The 14,446-nt window shown below is 33.2% G+C and overlaps 1 pseudogene; it reads left to right on the top strand.

Moving 5' to 3' along the window:
- Positions 1–3,423: 3,423 nt before the first annotated feature.
- Positions 3,424–14,446, top strand: part of LOC149533718 (protein SEMI-ROLLED LEAF 2-like) — a 107,785-nt pseudogene continuing 96,762 nt past the window's right edge.

Here is a 14,446-nt window from a genome sequence, read left to right on the forward strand (position 1 = left end):
GATATATAGTATGTGCCAAGTAAGTAGTAAGTGCTGAGTCACTCAAGTGTCGAGCAGATAGTGAGTGTCGAGTCATTCAGATGCCAAGTGATTAATGGTTGTCAAATCATTCAAAGGCCGAGTTACAACACTGAAGTTATAGTCGATGCCGAGCATCAGGGAGTTCAGTGTTTAGTAATACAATTTTGACATAGTTATTTATAATGGCACAAACTACTATTTTAACTATTTTGGATCTGACTTGAGGATTGTTTGAGATATTTGATGATAAGGATGAATCTATATTGTGAATACCTATGTAGTTCATGTAGCCAATTAGAAAAAGGGAAGGATTAAGTGACAATATGGGTGAATCACAATATTTGATTCAAACCTAACCCTAAGTCACCTAGGTCTTCTTCAAGAGGACAAACCCTAAACTTTTTATGTGTGGGAAAGGAGAAAAAGAGAGAAGCTTGCATGCATAAATAGAGCATTCATGGTGGCTAAGGAATTGTTAATTAAGATACATTGCATAATCAGTTAGAGGAAAATAAAGGAAAGGAATTAGAGGATAGCAGAGAGACATCTGGTCAGTGAGGATCAAGTACACATAAGGAAAGAGGTGATTTGTTATCTAGCAGTAGAGTGCTAATCAAAGGATCATTGTTGAGACATTCTAATAGGTGAATTAGTTAAATCTCTTAACAGAGTAGTCTTAACAGGCTTTTGTAAATCCTTTAATAGGGTGCTTACTTCATTGTAAGTTCAAGTCCTTTTACCAGACACACTTCTAATAGGGTGTTGAAATCCTTTAACAGGGTAAGATCTAACAATCTTGCAAGCTCTTAATAGGGAAAACCTTTCATAGGGTATATCATGTTTCATGATCAAACATTGTAACCTTCATTGGATACAATTTATTACCGCAGTAGTGAAGATTTGTGGGTGTCATCCCCACCCTAGTTTTACCTTCTCCTTGGAGGGTTTCTGGGTAACCAAATATGTTGTGTCAAACATGTGTTTAATGTTTATTTACTTTCAAGCTATGGATGTATATGCTTAATTTGGTATTTTAGTTTACATGCATAGATTATGAGATGGATGTGTGGTGAATGATTTTAAGGTTGAAATTTTAAGTACTGATTCATCCTCCCTCTTAGAGTTTACCTTCCCTATTGTATTTCCAATAGTTTGTTAATCAACCATATGTTTTTGAACTCATGATGCAATAATTTATACATGTTTGACATTATTTTAGGTGAAATACCACAAGGCTATGTTATGCAATGGTTATAAATTTCACATCAAAGATTTAGATGACATGAAGAGAAATTGTGATTTTGGGATAAGTGTAGTTTTCCAGGTGACCAATATTTCATCTAGAAATGACTTAAATCCTAGAGAATCACAAAATTGATACTATGACATTTTGGTTGATATACTTGATTGTGACTTTAATTCCTTCAAATTAGTTCTCTTCATTGTCAAATGGTACAAACTACGACTCAATCAAAATAATCCTGATAGAATTGTTATTGAGCATGAGAATGGATTTCTAATGATTAATACAAGGTTGTTTGAGCCATTTGGGGATGATCCCTATGTTCTTCCAAGACAATCTGAGCATGTATTTTACTTATAGGTTCCACATAAACTGTGTTGGTCATTTGTTATTAGACATGATCTAAGGGGAAGGTCGATAAAGTATAATGCAATGGAAGAAGATATTGAGGAAGAGGAAGAAGTGGATAATGATTGAGATTTAGTTGATGATTCTCTTGATGCAAATGATGCTACTATTGATCATGATGATGATGCTTCTATTGATCATGATGATGAGGATGACGATGACGATGACAACAATAATGACCAAGATAGTGGTGGTGACAATGTTGATGATGATGATGATCCTGATGATGAGCTGGATGAAAAATAATATAAATGAGGGGGAGGGGTTTGATTAGCTAGCATTAGAGGGGGGTGTCATTATCAATGAGAAGAACGAAATGTACATTTATGTGATCAATGCCTATGTTATTCAATATTAAGTTCTTGATAGATCAGTAATTAATTTGATTAACTTATCATGTACCTTTTACCGTTTATAATTCATATGTGATGCTAATATTCGATGTAGTTTTGAGTATATGTATCATGAATTTTTAAGCTAACATAAGACAATCGATTTACTATTGCAGAAACCCAAAGCCATTTTATGAGCATTCCATAAAGTCTCATGGATCATCAAGTATAAGTTAGTACACCCCGTAGAGATTAATTTCTTTTACCATTTGTAAATATCATTCTCATTGTCACCTATCTCTCTTATTTCATGGATTGTAGGTACCAATGAATAGGTATTTGTCAGATTTGTCTTCCTCGAGTGAGGAAAATGTAGGAATGAAAGAAGAAAGTGAGACATTTAGTATGTCTAAATCAAAGAGATCGACTTGAGGTCAAAATATCATAACTAAATTCAATAAGTGCATGAAATTTTTCCTTGATCAAGGGGGGTCATGTTCTTATGATTATGAGAGTGAAGGCAACTCTGATGTGCCCTTTAGATACAAACATCTACAAAAACAATGGGTCCCCAATGAACTTCCTCCAATAAATACTAATTTTTGTGTTGGAGAGAGGATATATCGCATAGCACCATCCTCATTACATGGTTTGGGCCTATTTTTCATGGATGGCATAAAGGTCTCTTACAACAAGGTTGTTGAATTGATGGAGTATGTCAAACCTTGCTATGATTACAGTAGTTGGATGCATATTATTAGATATTAAAAAAGTATGTGTAGGTATGCACTCCCCAAAAATTATATACAACAAAAAATTAATGAACAAAGTAAAACAATAGCTATGTACATTGACAGAAGGCCAAAAGCATCAAGGAATATTGTACGTTTTATAAATAGTACATGACCTACGTCAACTAAGAAGCGACCCAATTGCATATTTGAGGTGTGCAAGGGAAATCTTGTATTTGTATGTGTGATAAAATCAATACGTGGAAGAGAAGAGCTTCTTATTGATTATAATTTGAATCACATAGATACAAACAAAGCCACTATCATGGGCATGGTGGTATGTACTATGCACATTTAAAATCAACTCCAATCAATGAATCCAACACACCATTATATATATATATATATATATATATATATATATATATATATATATTGCTAACTTATAATAACAACATGTGTTTTAACATGTATCAATGATTGTTTTGAAGTACAAGGCTACACTATGGATCAACATCCATAGGATACGCATGACAACAATGGTTCTTCTTCCTGACAGGTAAAACTCATTGCTGTTGTAGAAATTAGATACAATAAATATGTTAACGCGTATTTTTTATTATATTTTATTCTTCACTACTATTTTTGATTGATTTTAAATATAGAGATAATAAAATTTCTCTCACAAATGAGTAGTGATCAGGATAAGGGAAAGGAAAAAGTAGTCCACGAGGACGAGGAGCCACATAATGAGCTAGATGAATTTATTATTGATTTTGCATCAGCTGCTGATCTTGCGGCTGTAGTGCAAAAGGTGATTTGTGCTATAGGAAGTAGGATAATATAATTGGCATCAACTCAACCTCAGACTACTAAATTACAAAAGATGGAGGATAGGTTGATGAGCCTAGTTCATACATATATAATAAGTATTAATGTGGTTTTTAATTATAACAAAAGTTCAATAATAGTTTTTATGGTATACTCTTTTATTTATGTCATTAAATAAAATGCATGTGTTATTTTTACAGAGGATGTTGAGGACTTACAGGGGTGATGCCCTAGAGGATGATATTTTAGGTGGTTCAAGTACCTCGCATGTTCTATCCTACACTTGTGTTTTGCTCAAACAATATATTTTTTAATAGCTCTAACAATCTTGTTTTATTGTGCTCTAACAATCTCATTTTTCATCTCCTACCATTGATTCTTTGTTCACTATGCCACCTGCTACAAGGAACATAATCAAAGATGCACCGCCAACTACAAATTTGACAACACGTACCATGGTGACAGATGTGGGGGCAGCACCTATTGGTAAGTAGATTCCTCTTCTTCTCTCTCATTTTTCATGTGTTTATTTCACTTGAACTATTATTTCTTAGGGGGCATATTGGATTCATTTTATGCAAAAGGTGATGAGAACCTTCCTTGGTATACTCGTGTTAGATATACAGGAACAATAAAGAATTGTGATCAATTGCTCGTTAGCAATAAAGATGGTCTTCCCTTGAAAGTAGCCCAACTTCGAGGTACTTTAAAGATTGTTCCTTTCTTTTACTATACAAATCTTATACTCATAATCAAATGCACTAACCTCCCATGCAGTCCTATGCAATAACTACTAATCCCATTATTATTTTGCAAAGAATAATGTATTTTATGAAAAACTTAATGATGAATGTTTGCATACATTTGGGTTGACCATACACACAAGGTATCATATTTTAATTTCATTGCTAGATCATGTTTCCTTTGATCAATTTCTTCAAGTAAATTAAAAGGTATCTTCAGTTCATTTATGAATCTAACAATTTTTTTTCTCTTCTTAAAAGGTGGAATTTACAAATGAAAGAGTTAAAGGACCAACTCAATGATGCCATGACAACACTTTTTGGACCCAATGTCTTTCAAAGGCTTAGGATCCTTGAGAAAGAAGGCCGAGCTTTGAAGTATATTAAGTACAACTACAAGACCCAAATGAAAAAAAAACCTTGTTATGAGCGACCCCTCTATATTCCTATTATTGAGTGGGAGAATCTTAAAAAGGACTCTACTAAGTAAAAAACAATAGATGATGGAGAAATTGTACCACCCAAGGAAAGAAGGTATGTCTAATATTAAGAATGAAATTATTTAATAATTACTCTTAATACTTATGTGATCTAACATATTTCAAACTTCACATAGTTTTCTTGACACATCAAAGGTAATTGAATCAAGAAAACAAAAGGACAGGCATCACAAGCTCGACTCGGGTGGATATTCAAAACTTGCTGTACGAAATTTAAGTATAAGTAAATGAAAAATTATATGTAAATATTTATAAATTGTAAAAAATTTGGTCTTGATGAAATTGATTACAAAAAAATCATAATACCAAGCAAAAATTTAGGCCATGGAGTTTTAGAAAACAACTTCTCAAGAGGATAAGAAATTAGGCTACACAAAAGGCTATACAGTCATGGCTAAATGACTCTGAGCAATGAATGCGCAAGGTTCTTTTGTTGGATCTATCAATGAGGTAAATAAGTCAATTGATTTTTATTTCAAATTGAATACTTTAGCAATTACTGTATTTGATATTAAGTTCCAAAAATATAAGTCATTATATTTGTTTTAAGTAAGGAAACAATGATTATATATTTGTTTAAAACTTTAAAGTGAATATATTTATATGTATTAAAATGAATGATTAAGATTTATCTGTATTTTTCTTGTATTTATAATGTATATATTGTTGATAAATGCACTAATTATTTACATTGGATTGCAACCTGTCAATCCTAATACATCAGTTGAGCACTGTGGATGCAGTGATTCAAATATGGATCCTAGTACTCAAGGTATATATTTTCTATTCAATTTTTTATTTTTGAATTATTAATACAAGTAAATATTTTAAATTGAATTTGGTGTTGTAATACAAATCGAACTATAAATATGTTTTGGGATTAAGAAAACATCTTGTATTGTAGTTGTAGGGGATGCAGAGGTTGTTCCTGATGAACGTGTTGAGGTCTAAGCCGACGGGCAAGATGATGTGGTTGGACAAGGTAAAGAGCGCTACAATGTTCTTTAAAATATTTAAAGTCTCAAGTTTTTAAAATTTAACTCTTTTATTTGTTATCGCAGAGGACTTTCCTTTGCAAAGGACATCGAGTGCACGTCCACGGGTGAGAAGAAATATCGATGATGACATGGATATGCCTCTGCAACAATATAGGGAAGGGGAAAAAAAAAAAACTAGAAAAAAAGAAATGATTCATGTGAACTTATGTAACTTATTTGATAATGACTGATGTTTATGTCTAGATGTTTTATTTATGTTCTACTGAATGTTCATGTGAATTCTTTAATGAATCTTATGTTTTAATGTTAATGTGAATGTTCTAATGAAACTTATGTGTTAATGAATGTTATCATGTGATAATTCATGAATTTTACATTTTATTAATAGAATGAATGAATTTTAGATGTTAACGGGGAGTTTAGATGTTGGGGGTGGATGGGGTGGGGTGGGGCCAAATGAGCTTCCAACTTCACGTGGTTGGCTCAAATTAGTAGAAAATATTAAACTATTCTTGAAACCAAGTGAAGCTCAACATTAACCTATGATTGCATGACAACTAACTGTGTGAATCTGTTGGTTTCAGGCATTGTAGAAGGATGCCATAGTCAAAATCACTGATTTATGAAATTTAGTTGCAGTGTATGAAGTATTCAAAATAATGGCTTTCTATAGGATTGCCTCAAATTATTCCTCTCTAAGGTATTCTATTGTTTCTATTTATCTGCAATCATGTTTGATTGCGTTGTTATTTTTGCATCAATGTCTTAGATCACATTCTATAATTCATCATATAAATAAGAGAAAGATATTAGAAAGCATGATCCAATGTAAACAATATAATTAAAGTATTTAGCTTGATTTCTTATAATTTTCTTGCAGAATTGATGTTGTTGGGATTTATCTCACTTCTACTTACTATTGGGCAGATAAGAACTACAAAGATTTGTATATCTGAGAGATTAGGAGACTCTTTCCTTCCATGTCCAGAGGAGGAGGCCTTAGAAGAAGAAGATAGTACTATTGAGGAGACTGAAAAGTTTTTAATACATAGAAAACTCATGTCCATAGCTTCTCATGAAACACCATTAAGGTAGAGCTTGGCAACAGATGGGGTTGCAGCTGGTCATTGTGCTTCAAAGGTAGAATTTGTTTCTTGTATATTCATATCGAATGGAACTAGTTTTCTAATGGAAATAAAATTAAGTGATCTTGTCCTTTGTTATTTTGATGTAGGGTAAGGTTCCTCTTATATCACAAGATGGACTCCATCGACTACACATCTTCATTTTTGTATTGGTAATTTCTCATGTCTTGTCTTGCACTGTAATTATGACACTAGGATGGGTAGAGGTATGAGTCACTAGGCTTTTCTCCTCTTATTGTTATATGCAAAAGAAATTTGTGGTCATGGTTGAATATAAGAATACTATTGTAGACGAAGAAATGGAAATCATGGGAGGAAGAGACTAAAACGTTGGATTATGAATTTTCAACTGGTTAGTCTAATATTTTCCATATTCTCATTGAATGATTGCATTTGATAACTATTGTTGTAAATTGGGAGACATGAAGAAGAATTTGAATAATGGAAACAAATGATATTAGATCATTCTAAAGTACACATTGATTCATGATATAGTTTTTAAATTTTTAAATGAATCTTGTCATACAAATTGACTTGATATGTTAGTAGGTAGTAGACTTAAAGGGAAAAACAAATCTTTAGGGTATATGAATACACCATAATTTATGTGCTTGTGCAGTCTATTATTTCATAGTGTTCTCATGAACTATTCTCATTATTTCTTTTGAGTGTGGTGATATGTTAAATAATATTATAGGGAGGAAGCAGAGGATCCTAATGTCTGGTCAAAGATTTGTCTTCAAAACATGGCCAAATTAGCAAAGGAGACCACCACAATACATCATGTACTTGAACCTATGTTTCATTTTTTTGATAGTGGGAAACATTGGTCCCTTCAGAATGGACTCACACTATGTGTTCTATATGACATGCAACACTTAATAGAGAAAGTAGGTAACATTTCTAATTTCACAATTTATAATCCTTGTTGCAAATTACAACATGCAAAAGTCAAACTTCATTGGCTACATCTCTAGGTTTATATATGATATCTACTGATTTAAATTGTAAATTTTACTTTCAAAATACTTTGGTTAAATTGTAATTTATACGTGAATATTTCAGTTACTATTTCCAAATACCAAGTTCACCTTTCCATTTTAATATTTTATGATATTTCACGCTTTTATGATGGTCAATTTGTAGGCTATTCTACTCATTTACTATTTTCTATGTTCATTAAACATCTTGATCACAAGAATGTGGTGTAACAACCTCAAATGCAGATTAATATCATTGAAATTTATGATATCCTTGCACAATAGTCAAAATCACAAGCTTTTGTAGCAATGGTTGGTACTGTGTCTAATTTGGCATGGCATTTGTGCAAGAGCATGCATTGTACTTATGAGGCTTCCAATCTCAGTGATGATATACACAACTGGAACAAGTCTTTTCAGGTTGCAATTGAAGAGTGTCTGGTGCAATTTATAAAAAAGGTGATAAATTTAATGATTCTTTTCCTTTCTTGAATGCACATGTTGTTAGACACATATGAAATTAGTATTAAATATCCACTAATATCTAGAGTTGGTTAGTATAATTGGAAAGTTCAACTTGTTTAGCTACAATCCTAAAGAGGTGTCAAGAAATTGTTTGAAAGAATAAGAAATGCCTATAGACAAGAAAAGTGGAGTTTTTCCTAGTAAAATATAGATGTTAGATAGTAAAGGAGTTTCATCACAATAACTTCTTGCAATTTTTATCTATAGTAACCTACCATGACATCTTTGATTAACTTTTGGGTTTTTAGGTTGGTGATGTTGGTCCAATTCTTGACATGATGGTTGTCTCATTGGAGAATCTTTCTAAAAACACTGCCATAGCTAGAACAACAATTGCAACAACTTATCTTATTACACATATCATATCATCTATACCAAATCATTAATATTATAATAAGGAATGTATTTGTTCCTTATATTCCTAGTTATTGCTAGCATCACTAGATAATTACTCAAAATTTTGGGCTTTTCTTTTGTAAGCATTTGATGCACAAGGGTTCTCAAGACATAGGATCTCTCTTGTCCAGGCTTTTCTAGAGGCTCTATTTCATTAGTTATTGCAAGTTATGGCACATTCAGATAATGAAACAAGGGTTGGAGTCCATTGAATTCTTTCAATTGTCCTCGTGCCATCTTCTAGTTGTCCTCGACTTGAGTCTCATCCTCTAGATTCACCAAGAGCATAGGGACTCAAGAGGATATTTTCAAGAACTACTTCAGTGTTTTCTTTAGCATCTTCCTTATTTGAGAAACTAAGAAAGGAAAAGGAACCTCAACATGGAGATAGAGGTAAAGATAATGGTCAAGAAAATGATATAAAAAATATTCAAAGTATGTAGAAAATAGGATACATTCCCCAAGAGGTGGATGGACCAAAAAGTGATGTTGATATTGAACACTATACAATTTATCCAAGTCCTACCCAAACCCATAGCTTGAAGCTTCCTGCATTATGTGTTATAACTAATGGAAATTTCTCTAGGGAAACTATGAAACATGTGGTAAGTATATGTGTTATATGTCTTAAACCTTTTTCAACATCTCTTTGAAAGACTTCTATTTTGTCCATTCATATGATGTGGTAAATTTTTTTAATTTAGGGTTGAAATATGGTTCTTACTTCTAAAACTATCAAGAAACAAGCTATCTAAGGTTGAGTGGACATATAATGGCACTTTTACTTTCCTCACTATTTACTTAGGCAATATACCCTAAAAATACAACAACAAATTTTGAGGCAGTTGCCAATACTTATAGTCTTGCATTACTATTCTCTTGTGTTAAGGTAATCTATATTTTCACTTTTAAGTTATATGCCTAACTTGCTCTTTAATTGCATCAGTGCTTTGTTTGAGGAATATTGCTTACTTAAAATGATCACGTTTTCCCTTACAAGTTATTGCCTAAGTATATTATGCATTTCTTTACTTGGACATATAAGTTGGATTATGGAAAATGCTTTCCTTAGGAGTTACATTATTTATCACAACCTTGTAAAGGCAGGGTCAATTTAGCAAGTTGAACCAAATGGATATATATTTGTTTATGCTAATTGATGGTAGATTCTAAATGTGTGACAATGATTACAATGGGTGGGATTCATCAATAAAGCTATACTTATGTTCTTGTTGACTTGTAACTTCAGTACATCATATATGTATAAGCTTGAAGAAGAGATGCACAAAATTGTACTTGTGCCCTTTCCATATGATAATTTTGACATTTTCAGTCCTTGGGATACCACTTTCTCCATTGGCACAATTAAGTACTAAACTAAGAGTACTGCATTCTAATTATTATTTTTGATCTGATTTTGTATTAGCCTTTGTTGAATATTAGTTTGATTTGTGTTCATTCACTAGGGAATTTTTTTTTTTATAGTTGCTTAACGAGGTGTGGATGTAGATGGAACTGTTTTGAAGAGGGCAAGATTCCTTGTTTGTCAACCTGGTTGCTGCATCTTGTTAATGAGCCTTGTCACAACATACTAATTCAGAGATGGAATATACATGCTTGTAGAGTTCAAATCACAATACACAAATTCAATGCTTCCAGCTTGCTTTCACATTAAGGAGTATTGCTCTTGATCATGAAAGTAAGTATTTATTTCTAAACTGCTTTAGTTATTTGAGGACCTTCTATATGAACCTAATACATGTCATTGCCAATGGACTTAATCAACACAAATAATTTTCTATGATATGTTTGACATGTTTATCTCTAAGTATGCCATCCAATGGTTTCGTGAACAACAACAACATGCAACTCCAAATACATTTATGATCTATGTATTAAATATTTGTTGTTTAATTCAAAAAAAACATACAAAATTTATGTTTGGCCTTATTTGAGAAATCTTGTATGTTCAAGTGGTAGACAATGCAATCCAAAGGATGTGATCATTGCACTAGTGTGGTCCTTATTTTGCTTATGACTTAACTCACACTTTTCTTTTTAAAATTTTGATGTAATGTTGTTAGGCATTTTTTGAATCTCCAATATGATCCATATTGTTTCAATAACTTCAATCATGCTTTAAAAGATATTAAAATGTTGATTCAAGGCTTGTCCTTTGGCCCATAGGTTGGAAGGAGATTTAGGGTGTGTTTGTGTGCATGGAGACCTCAACCAAGGGAGAGAAAATGTAAGAGGTGGTAGGATAAAAATTTATTCACTTTATGCATTTTCCTACAATTTTACCTTGGATCTAGAATAACTGCTCACATGACACTTTATCAAAGAGTCCAATACCTCTTTCCTACCACAACTAGAATAGAGATAAGACATTTTAAGTGAGAGATCTACATATGTTGCACACATACTTTTTACAATTTTTTCTACCAACTTCTTCATTTTGTTGCTACCAAAAATTTACAATTGAAGTCCACGATGATAGATGAAATAGGAAATTGAACCCATGTGGAAGTGTGTTGAAGATAGTTGTTTAATTTTGGGTATTCAGCTAAAATGGTATGCAAGCCAAATTTATGATTCCACATTTTGGATGAATTCCTATGAGAGCACAATCATGAGGCACTAGCTCAAATAAGTCACACACAATCTTTAAATGGGTATATTGATCATAGCTTTTCCATTCTGACCAGTGGGGTTATAGCCATTTGTAGAGCTCAACAATACTTGGTCATTCATCCCTATTGGAAATATAATAAAATCTGAGTGTGGCGGGGGGGGGGGGGGTGGTGGGGGTGGGTGGGTAGTGAATTAGTCCTTCAAAAATTTAACCACAAATTCATTCACCAGACATCCATCTCGCAATTTGCATGTAGATTGAAATAGCTAGCTAAACATATTCATCCATAGTATGAAAGAAAATAACATTTAACACATATATGACACAAGATATTTGGTTACCCAAAAACCCTCCAATGAGGATGACACCCACAAATCTTCCCTACTACAGTAATAAAGTGTATCTAATGAAGGCTACAATGTTTGATCATAAACTATGATCTACCTTGTGAAAAGTATGCCTTGTTAAAGGCTTACAAGGTTGTTAGATCTTACCTTATTAAAGGATTTCAACACTCTGTTAGAAGTGTACCTAATTAAAGGACTTTAACTTAAAATGAAGTAAGCACCATGTTAAAGGATTCACAACAGCCTATTAGAACTACTCTATTAAGAGATTTAACTAATTCACCTGCTAGAATGTATCAACAATGATCCTTTAGTTACCACTCTGCTGCTAGATAATAGATCACCTCTTTCCTGATGTGTACTTGATCCTCTCTAATTAGATGTATCACTTCTATCCTCTAACTCCTTTCCTCTATTCTCCTTTAACTAATTATGCAATGTATCTCAATTCACAACTCCTTAGCCACCATGAATACTCTATTGGTGCATGCAAACTTCTCTCTTCTCACATTCTACTCTTACATCTTTTAGGGTTTGTCCTCCTTAAGAAGACCTAGGTGACTTAGGGTTAGGTATGAATCAATGATTGTGATTCACCAATTTTTTTGCTTAAAAGATCCCTTCAATTGATTGGTTGCATAGAAGTTTGTCTCATTACAAATAACTATGTCCAAAAATGTTTGCTTAGCACTTGAAGTGTCTAATGCTCGACATCCATTGTATCTTCAATGCTATAACTTGGCCTCTGAATGAATTGACATCCATTGATCACCTGGCATTTGAATGACTCGACATCTACTATCTGCTCAATACTTGAGTGACTTGACACTTACTAGTTACTCAACACATACTGTATATCTTACAACTTATGCTTGGCATACACTACATGTTCAACATGAACTAAGAAAATGACTTAAGTGTGTTATCACTCATATGCTAAAATCAATTTGATATTAATAATCTCCCCCTTTGACATGAGAGGCAAAAAAACTTGGTCATGCATGAATAATCTTAACCTTTGAGCATAAATTACATAACATCCATATTGTACTTGACTAACATAAAAAATTTCAAAATTTTGGAAAACACTTATGACTTAATAGTCAGACCTCAAAAATTCTATAACTCCTCATGAGTTGATTATTCTGTTCTAATTCTAAAACTGAATACTCCTATTGAGTAGATAACTCTATTTCTAGTTATGTACTATAGTCTCCATGTCATGTTTGGTCTCTCCCAAAACTTATGCTCTCTTTTCATGCATTCTCCCCCTTTCTTCATTCTCTCATCCTTCATTCATTCTCCCCCTTTTGACAATTATGTCATGGGTTGTACACAAATTGTGTGTTTGTCCAAGAAATATTTATGGACCTCCATCATTATCTTTACTAAAGCATCCCATTTGTCACATGCTACCTCTAGATATTTTATCTATATGTCTAACTCAACAGTAAGGGTGACTAAGCCTTCATGTGTAGAAAGATGGGGATCTTTCTTCAACAATGTCTCTGCATAGGCTAGTTCCTTGTGTAACTCCATGTGAGGGGTCAACATGGACTGGATGCTGATTAGTGTAGCCCTAATATTTGCATCTTAAGCATGTAAAGCTACTAATTGACCTTGTGTTGATAATAAATTCCCAAAATGAGACTGACCTTGACCAGGAGATTGCTAGAGAATGTTACCTATTTTCTTCAAATCTCTCTCTAGATGGTCAAATATGTCTCTGTACTTCTTGTGTGAATAGGGGAACATCACACAGCTTGGTGTAAAGAGAAAAAATGTTCTCCAACATCTTCTTTACACCCTCAATCTTGGTTTGAAATTTCTTCTCAGACCATTCTAGTAATTTGACATTGGAATCTAGGTCTTCATCATTAATCTTTTCAACAATATTTGTCAACTGCTTAATGATTGGCTTGGCTTCATTAGGTGTAGGGAGGCTAAATGCATCAAGAAATATGTCCTTGATGTCATGAAGTGCTTGTTTCTATTTATGCTCCCTTCTAAGTAGTTCTTGGCATTTCTTCCTTGCTAGAGCATCCTACAATATGATCATCTACTCTATTGTAATTGTTGTAAGATCATACTTTGGCAACTCAATCACTTCATCTAAGTTGATGTCACCATAGGATGTCACCTCATCAACCTTAGATGTGCTAAGACTTGGCCTTGATGCTTGCAATGGTGTAGCTTCAATACTTAGCCTGTGAAGTACTTGACTAGGAGTAGGAGTAGCAATATTTAGTAAGGCAACCAGTATTTGTATTGCTATTACTTCCTCTAGCTTCATAGTCAAGATTGAATCTTCAATCCTATCCTTCTCCTTCTCTTTAGTTTTTTCTCCACCTTGTGCTTGTGGTGTAGGTGCAAGATTGGCTTCCTGACATGTTTGGACTTGTGTTCCTTCTTTCTCAATTATTGTAATTGCTAGTACTGAAACATTGTACCTTAGTGTTGATATGTGAAGGCATTGTGTCCTTCCTTTGATATACTACCATATGCAAGGTGGGTTGCACCTCTGTAGATTGAGAGGGGGCAATGGATAATGCTTGTGTTTTCTCCCCTTTAGATGCCAATTCTACATTCTCAATCTTATCCACACTCACCA

The sequence above is a fragment of the Cupressus sempervirens genome, chromosome 10 (genome assembly GCF_028749045.1).
Source record: "Cupressus sempervirens isolate cs-2001-9-10 chromosome 10, ASM2874904v1, whole genome shotgun sequence".
NCBI lineage: Eukaryota > Viridiplantae > Streptophyta > Pinopsida > Cupressales > Cupressaceae > Cupressus > Cupressus sempervirens.